This window comes from Odocoileus virginianus, chromosome 2 (genome assembly GCF_023699985.2).
Source record: "Odocoileus virginianus isolate 20LAN1187 ecotype Illinois chromosome 2, Ovbor_1.2, whole genome shotgun sequence".
Taxonomy (NCBI): Eukaryota; Metazoa; Chordata; class Mammalia; order Artiodactyla; family Cervidae; genus Odocoileus; species Odocoileus virginianus.
In genome coordinates this window covers 43,028,447-43,035,294 of record NC_069675.1, presented here as the reverse complement: position 1 = coordinate 43,035,294, position 6,848 = coordinate 43,028,447, and the positions used below count along the sequence as shown (strand labels likewise).

At 41.7% G+C, this 6,848-nt stretch overlaps 1 pseudogene; it reads right to left on the bottom strand.

The window, feature by feature from the left end:
- Positions 1-4,180: 4,180 nt before the first annotated feature.
- On the bottom strand, positions 4,181-4,622 carry LOC110132604 (ATP synthase subunit g, mitochondrial pseudogene; annotated as a pseudogene).
- Positions 4,623-6,848: the final 2,226 nt, after the last annotated feature.

The window sequence follows — 6,848 nt, the reverse complement described above, 5'->3', positions numbered from 1 at the left end:
CTCAATATAAATCATTTTAGCTCTGGCATTGCTGCTTCCTAGGCAGTAGCTTTTAGAGTAGAACACATTCTTATGCTAAGTAAGTGTGCATGCCTTGGTACTGAATACATTTCTTTTTCTGAGACTAGAATATTAAAAATAAACACTTTCAGTCCCTATGATAATAAAATAAACACACTTCAATGAGAATGTAAGGGCAAAAGAAGAGAAACATTTGAATGCTGAAAATATCTTTTTTAAAAAAAAAAAGAAAAACACAAGCAACCATTTGGATTTTTAGGATGAAGTGACTTGAATTATTCGCTGATTACCAATTTTGTTGTTGTTGTTGTTGTTGTTGTTTTTTAGATGAACAAATCTATCCTTTTTGGATTAGATGTGTATGTGCTTAGTCACTCAGACATGTCTGGCTCTTGAGGCCTGCCAGGCTGTTCTGTCCATGGGATTTCCCAGCAAGAATACTGGAGTGGCTTGCCATTTCCTTCTCCAGGGGATCTTCCCAATCCAGGGATCGAACCAGGTCTCCCACATTGCAGGAAGATTCTTTACCCACTGAGCCACCAGGGAAGCCCCTCTACTGCTTGGATTAGATGGACCCCATTTTATAGTTCCAGAGAAACATCTATTTCTGCTTTATTGGCTATGCCAAAGCCTTTGACTGTGTGGATCACAACAAACTGTGGAATATTCTGAAAGAGATAGGAATAACAGACCACCTGACCTGCCTCTTCAGAAACCTGTATGCAGGTCAGGAAGCAACAGTTAGAACTGGACATGGAACAACAGACTGGTTCCAAATAGGAAAAGGAGTATGTCAAGGCTGTATAATGTCACCCTGCTTATTAACTTATATGCAGAGTATATCATGCGACATGCCAGGCTGGAAGAAGCACAAGCTGGAATCAAGATTGCCAGGAAAAATATCAATAACCTCAGATATGCAGATGACACCACCCTTATTACAGAAAGTGAAGAACTAAAGAGTCTCTTGATGAAAGTGAAAGAAGAGAGTGAAAAAGTTGGCTTAAAGCTCAGCATTCAGAAAACTAAGATAATGGCATCTGGTCCCATCACTTCATGGCATATAGATGGGGAAACAGTGCAATCAGTGGTTGACATTATTTTTGGGGGCTCCAAAATCACTGCAGATGATGATTGCAGCCATGAAATTAAAAAACGCCTACTCCTTGGAAGGAAAGATATGACCAACCTAGACAACATATTAGAAAGCAGAGACATTACTTTGTCAACAAAGGTCTGTCTAGTTAAGGCTATGGTTTTTCCAGTAGTCACGTATGGATGTGAGAATTGGACTATAAAGAAAGCTGAGCGAGGAAGAATTGATGCTTTTGAACTGTGGTGTTGAAGAAGACTCTTGAGTGTCCCTTGGACTGCACGGAGATCCAACCAGTCCATCCTAAGGGAGATCAGTTCTGGGTGTTCATTGGAAGGACTGATGTTGAAGCTGAAACTCCAATACTTTGGCCACCTGACGCAAAGAACTGACTCATCTGAAAAGACCCTGATTCTGGGAAAGATTGAGGGCAGGAGGAGAAGGGGACAACAGAGGATGAAATGGTTGGATGGCGTCACTGACTCAATGGACATGAGGTTGGGTAAGCTCTGAGAGTTGGTGATGGACAGGGAGGCCTGGTGTGATGCTGTTCATGGGATGGCAAAGAGTTGGACACGACTGAGTGACTGAACCGAGTAACTGAACTGAGTAACTGAACTGATTTTATATAAAAGAAATTTATTAATTGATTTTCTACTAATGCAAATAAATGTCCTTCACAAGTAGCAGACAAAGAAAATCACCAACAAAATCAGAATTTAATTATTTCCTTAATAGCAACTTGGAATCAATATATCTGCCTAATGCCCACTGCCAAAACTTAATTCCCATCGTATTCACGTGCTTTTATGTGGTTTCAAGCAATCAGAAGATGAAAAGAGACTACACTTCATTCATGTTATAATAACAACTTTAAAAAATTACACATTTAATGTTTTGAAGGGAACAAAACAAGATAAAAAGACAGAATAAAGAGGACAGGTACTGGCATATTTCTTGGGTCAGGTGTCCACTTCCAGGGCTGAGAAAAAACAGACTCAATCAGGTTAGTACACTTGGTGCCAGTTTCACTTCCAGGATAAACCAAATAACTGAACAGGTGTCCATGAATCCAAGATCTCAAATTATCTTCCTGAGTTGGTCACCAATTGGCTGTGACCTTACAAAGCTTACTAGCTTTTCTTAAACACAGGTAGTTTTAGAGACAGGTGCCTCTTTTGTAACTAGACAACCCCTAAGATGTTGTTTATAGAAGAGGTGGGGGCTTCCCAGGTGGTGCTAGTGGTAGAGAATACGCAGCTGAAGAAGGAGACAGACTTGGGTTCTATCCCTGGGTGGGGAAGATCCCCTGGAGAAGGAAATGGCAACCCACTGCAGTACTCTTGCCTGGGAAATCCCATGGACAGAGGAGCCTGGCAGGCTACAGTCCATGGGGTTGCAAAGAGTTGGACATGACTGAGCACACACCTTTAATATAGCTACTCCCTGATACAAATCACATAAGGATTTGGGAACTCAGCACTGTTAAGTGACTTACGAGGTGATAGACTTACAAGGTGGACACTGGGACTGAACATTGGGCTCTTTTCTTCGTGTTTCCTATGTAACAAACTGACTGAGAAAAAGGCGACAGCCTCACGGCAGACTCCTCACAGGCACACCGCAGTCCAGTTTGGCCACAGTTTTATCTTTACAGCCTTTCACTGCCTGGGTGCTGTTTCTGGGGCCCTGACCTGCCCACATGCCTCACATCCTGTCACCTGGACTAGAGAAAGAGCATCTCTGTCTAAGCACCCAGTGATGGGACTTCCCTGGCAGTCCAGTGGTTAAGACTTTGCCTTGCAATGCAAGTGGTATGGTTTCAACCCCTGGCTGTGGGTCTAAGATCCCACAAGCCTCTTGGCCAAAAAATCCAAACCATAACACAGAAACAATATTGTAACAAATTCAATAAAAGACTTAAAAAAAAAAAAAACACCTAGTGATGTAACAGCTGCTACACCAGGAACCTACCTCCTTTGGGTGCCCATAGATCCTGACAGAGCTGCACTGAGGAATGGACTTGCTAGGAGGCACATGCATGGAAGTGTTTCTTCATTTATTCAGTCAGCATCTTCTTTTGAGGAAGTACATGTGCCAGGCACTGTATATGACACTGGGACTAAAGCAGAGTCCCCCCAGTAACAGTTTAAGGAGAAGACACACATATCAACAGCACGATTGCTCTGGCTACATCCCAGAGCAATCTGGGTGTAGCAATCTGGGATGTGTGAGAATCTGTCCAGGGGAAGAAAGGTCTGCACTGGGCCTTCTGGTCAATCTGAAGAGACTCTGCAGAAGTGCCCTGAGGTTCCACATTGCGCTGGAGATCTCAAGCTTTGAACTCTTTGACTTCAAAGTTAACTAATGTTGTATACCAATTTAATTTTTTTTTTTTTTTTTTTACCGATCACTTGTATTTATTTCAGGACATAATATACTATTTAGACCCAAGGACAATACTAAATCATAACTCTGTTAAATATCTATAGGATATTTTATTTTTGCGAAGATAGGTCCTTAAAAACTGGACAGATTAATAATATAACAAATATCAAAATCAGATGAAAAATACGTTATCACTCTCATTCACTCTGTCCTAATGTTAAAGATATTACAAAGATACACAGATTATCATCATGCTGTTCTTTTGGGAGGCTATATTCAAACTGAGAAAAAGGTGTTGTCAAAGGGATCTTTCTCTGATTTTTGCGAAGAAAAACTGTCCAAATTGTATTCTTAATGCTACGTGATTTAACTGTATCATACTTAGCACATGGTATTATTATTTCTCCTATTGGAGCAAGTTCTTATTTTCTCAAAGCCTTTCCCCCAGCTTTTCTAGAAATAAAGCTTAAACATCATTTGTTTCAAGCCTTCAAAATAAAGTTAACCTCATTTATACAGGTACCAGGTTGGTATACTCATATATATATTTTCCAAATTGCAGGTTAAGCAAAGGCATGAATTTAGAGCTGTATTAATATATTGAAGCAAAAGACAATCCAACTTAATATCAAGAGAAATTGTGACCTTCCATGTAGTGTTAGATAGAGAAAACACTGATTCTGACACATTGTCTTATTTTATTCAAATAGCAGTCTGTTCACACATGGTCCAAGAACACTTGAATAATAAAGCAAATATAATTACATGTTAAAAATTGGTCTTCAAACATCATAGCCAATGAGGCCATGCTTGCCTATGATCTCGCCAACATAAAACCACATCCAAACCTCAGTGGCCACCAAACCATTCAGTAGAGCTTCCTTAACAGTGAGCTGTTTGAAGCTACTGGTTTTAGCACTGTTGATTATTTTTTTCAAGCTCTGAATTGCTGTAGGGATCTCAGCAGGGGTTGGAGGAACCAGCTCAATCTTGGCATAGTACCAAAACGTGGCCAATTGAGGCTTTGAGTAAGTCACAGCAGCGTTGACCAGCGCCGGGGCCTTCCCCGCGAGGTTACGGACAAACTGGGCCATGGTACTAGGACGGAAAGCCCGTCGCCCCGACTCCAATTTAAATTTTAAGAAATGAATATGTGACCACTCTCCAAAAGAACTAATCAGATGAATGACAGGCCACATGTCATGCTGAACACACTTCCTTACATGCCCTATCATCTTGTTGATAGACTGTTTGCTTCTTGACAAAAAGGGCTAAACACCAGCTGACTTCTTCAAGATTCCTTGGAGCTGATCTGTTGTTGTTTAGTTGCTAAGTTGTGTCTGACTTTATTGCAACCCCATAGACTGAAGCTGGTCAGATTCCTCTGTCCATGGGATTCCCCAGGCAGGAATACTGGAGTTGACTGGCCCCCCGAAATCTCTGTATGAATACGTCTGATGCTTCCTTTCAAGTTGATCAGCATTAGATATCACCAACTTCATCAAAATATCTTTATAATGATAGCCTACAATCACATGGATAAATCCCTTTATTTACTTATAATAAGGTAAAATGATGACATATTAATTTGTAGAGAAGTTGCTGATCTACCTGACTTCCTTTTGCATCTGGCCTGTAACCCACATCATGCAAACTTTCCATTCTGTCTTCATCCTCTCCAGGTTTCTCTTTAGTGCCTAAATACTGAGGACCTTCAAGGGAAAATAAGTGAAGAGGCAACAGGGGAGAAGAACTAGAACTTTTAATTTGGGGGTTCTCATTTATAACAGTTTGGACTGCCCTGGCATTTAGGGACTCTGTGGGTTTTAGCCCAGAAAAGCTTAATCACAGAAACTCAGACGTCAGCAGGATCTAGGAGCTGAGAAGCAAACAAGGACAGACTGGATATAAAATCTAGCATTTTGACTTTCAAGTCCTTATAACCTGATACTCTTAGAAAGAGCTAGGATAGAGTGCTGATCTGATGCCTACGGGGTGCTGTGCTTGTCAGAGACCACAGGACCCTGGCGGGCAAATGAAGAGACCAACCGCAGATGAGAAATGCTGTCTTGGGACCAGGATACAAGTCACAGCAGAGCACTTTAGCTATTCCTGATCACAGAGCTGTGAGCAAAGGGAGGAATATTCTCAATGTGTGCCCAGCATTTGATGTATTTATAGTGCAGTGAAATGTGCAGATTCTCCAGTACAATTTTCACAAATCTACACATTTGGGGAAATGCTGGCATGTCCTATTTCTGGGTTTTGTATCCTGCTTATACTCTTCAGCCAGATTCCCAAGATCAGTACACCTACATACAGCACTTGACCCCTTCCCTCAGAGCGGGAAGGGGTCCATCTGAGGAGATTCATCCTGGATGGACACATGTCCTCGTAGAATCTGCACTGGTGCAGCCTGAAGGCCTTAACATGGCTTTGATGTCACAGAGTCCTGGGGTCTGTCCTGCTCCATAATGTAATAGATGTATGACTTTAACTGTAGTAGTTGATTTCCCCCATCATAAAATGAGGATAATAGAAGCGTGTGTGCCCTACAGCTTTCTTGCACATGTTAGCTTAGATAATTTAGGCAGCATGCCTAACACAGTACCGGGCTGTTGCCATTCAGTTTTGTCCAATTCTTTATTGATCCTGTGGACTGTAGCCCACCAGGCTCTTCTGTCCATGGGATTTCCCAAGCAAGAATACTGGAGTGGGTTGTCATTTCCTTCTCCAGGGACCCAAAGATCACACCCATGTCTCCTGCATTGGCAGGCGGGTTCTCTACCATTGAGCCCCAGGAAAGCCCATGGCACTGGGTACACGGCACTAAAATGAAACCGCCCGTGTGGATACCTCCCTGTCTAGCTTCTCCTTCTCTGAGGCTGTCTCACAGCTTAGGGATTAAATCACAGCCAGGATTTCGCACTTCACTGCCATCTGCTAGAGACCACACTACAGGATGAAGCTGCTCAAAGGTCAATTTATTTTCTTCCTTTCTTCAACTATTAGCTATACTGAACATTTCAGGAACATAAGAGCCTGCCCTGGGCAAAGTGAGGAGATAAAATGGACAATCTGCAAAGATCTTTCCTAATAAAGCGTTAATGGGGTGATAATGACTTACTGTGTCTGCCTTCCCCTAGAACATCTCTGTCATGTTAAGAAGAGCCCTCAGTGTTCTAACCCAGAGGAGCCACTAACAGTGTAGCCACCCTACCCTACCTTCAATTAAAAAAAAAAAAAAAGATTGAAGTGTAGTTGATTTATAGTGTTGTGCTAGTTTCTGCTGTGTAACAAGTAAATCAGTTATATATGAACATATATCCACCCTTTTTTAGATTCT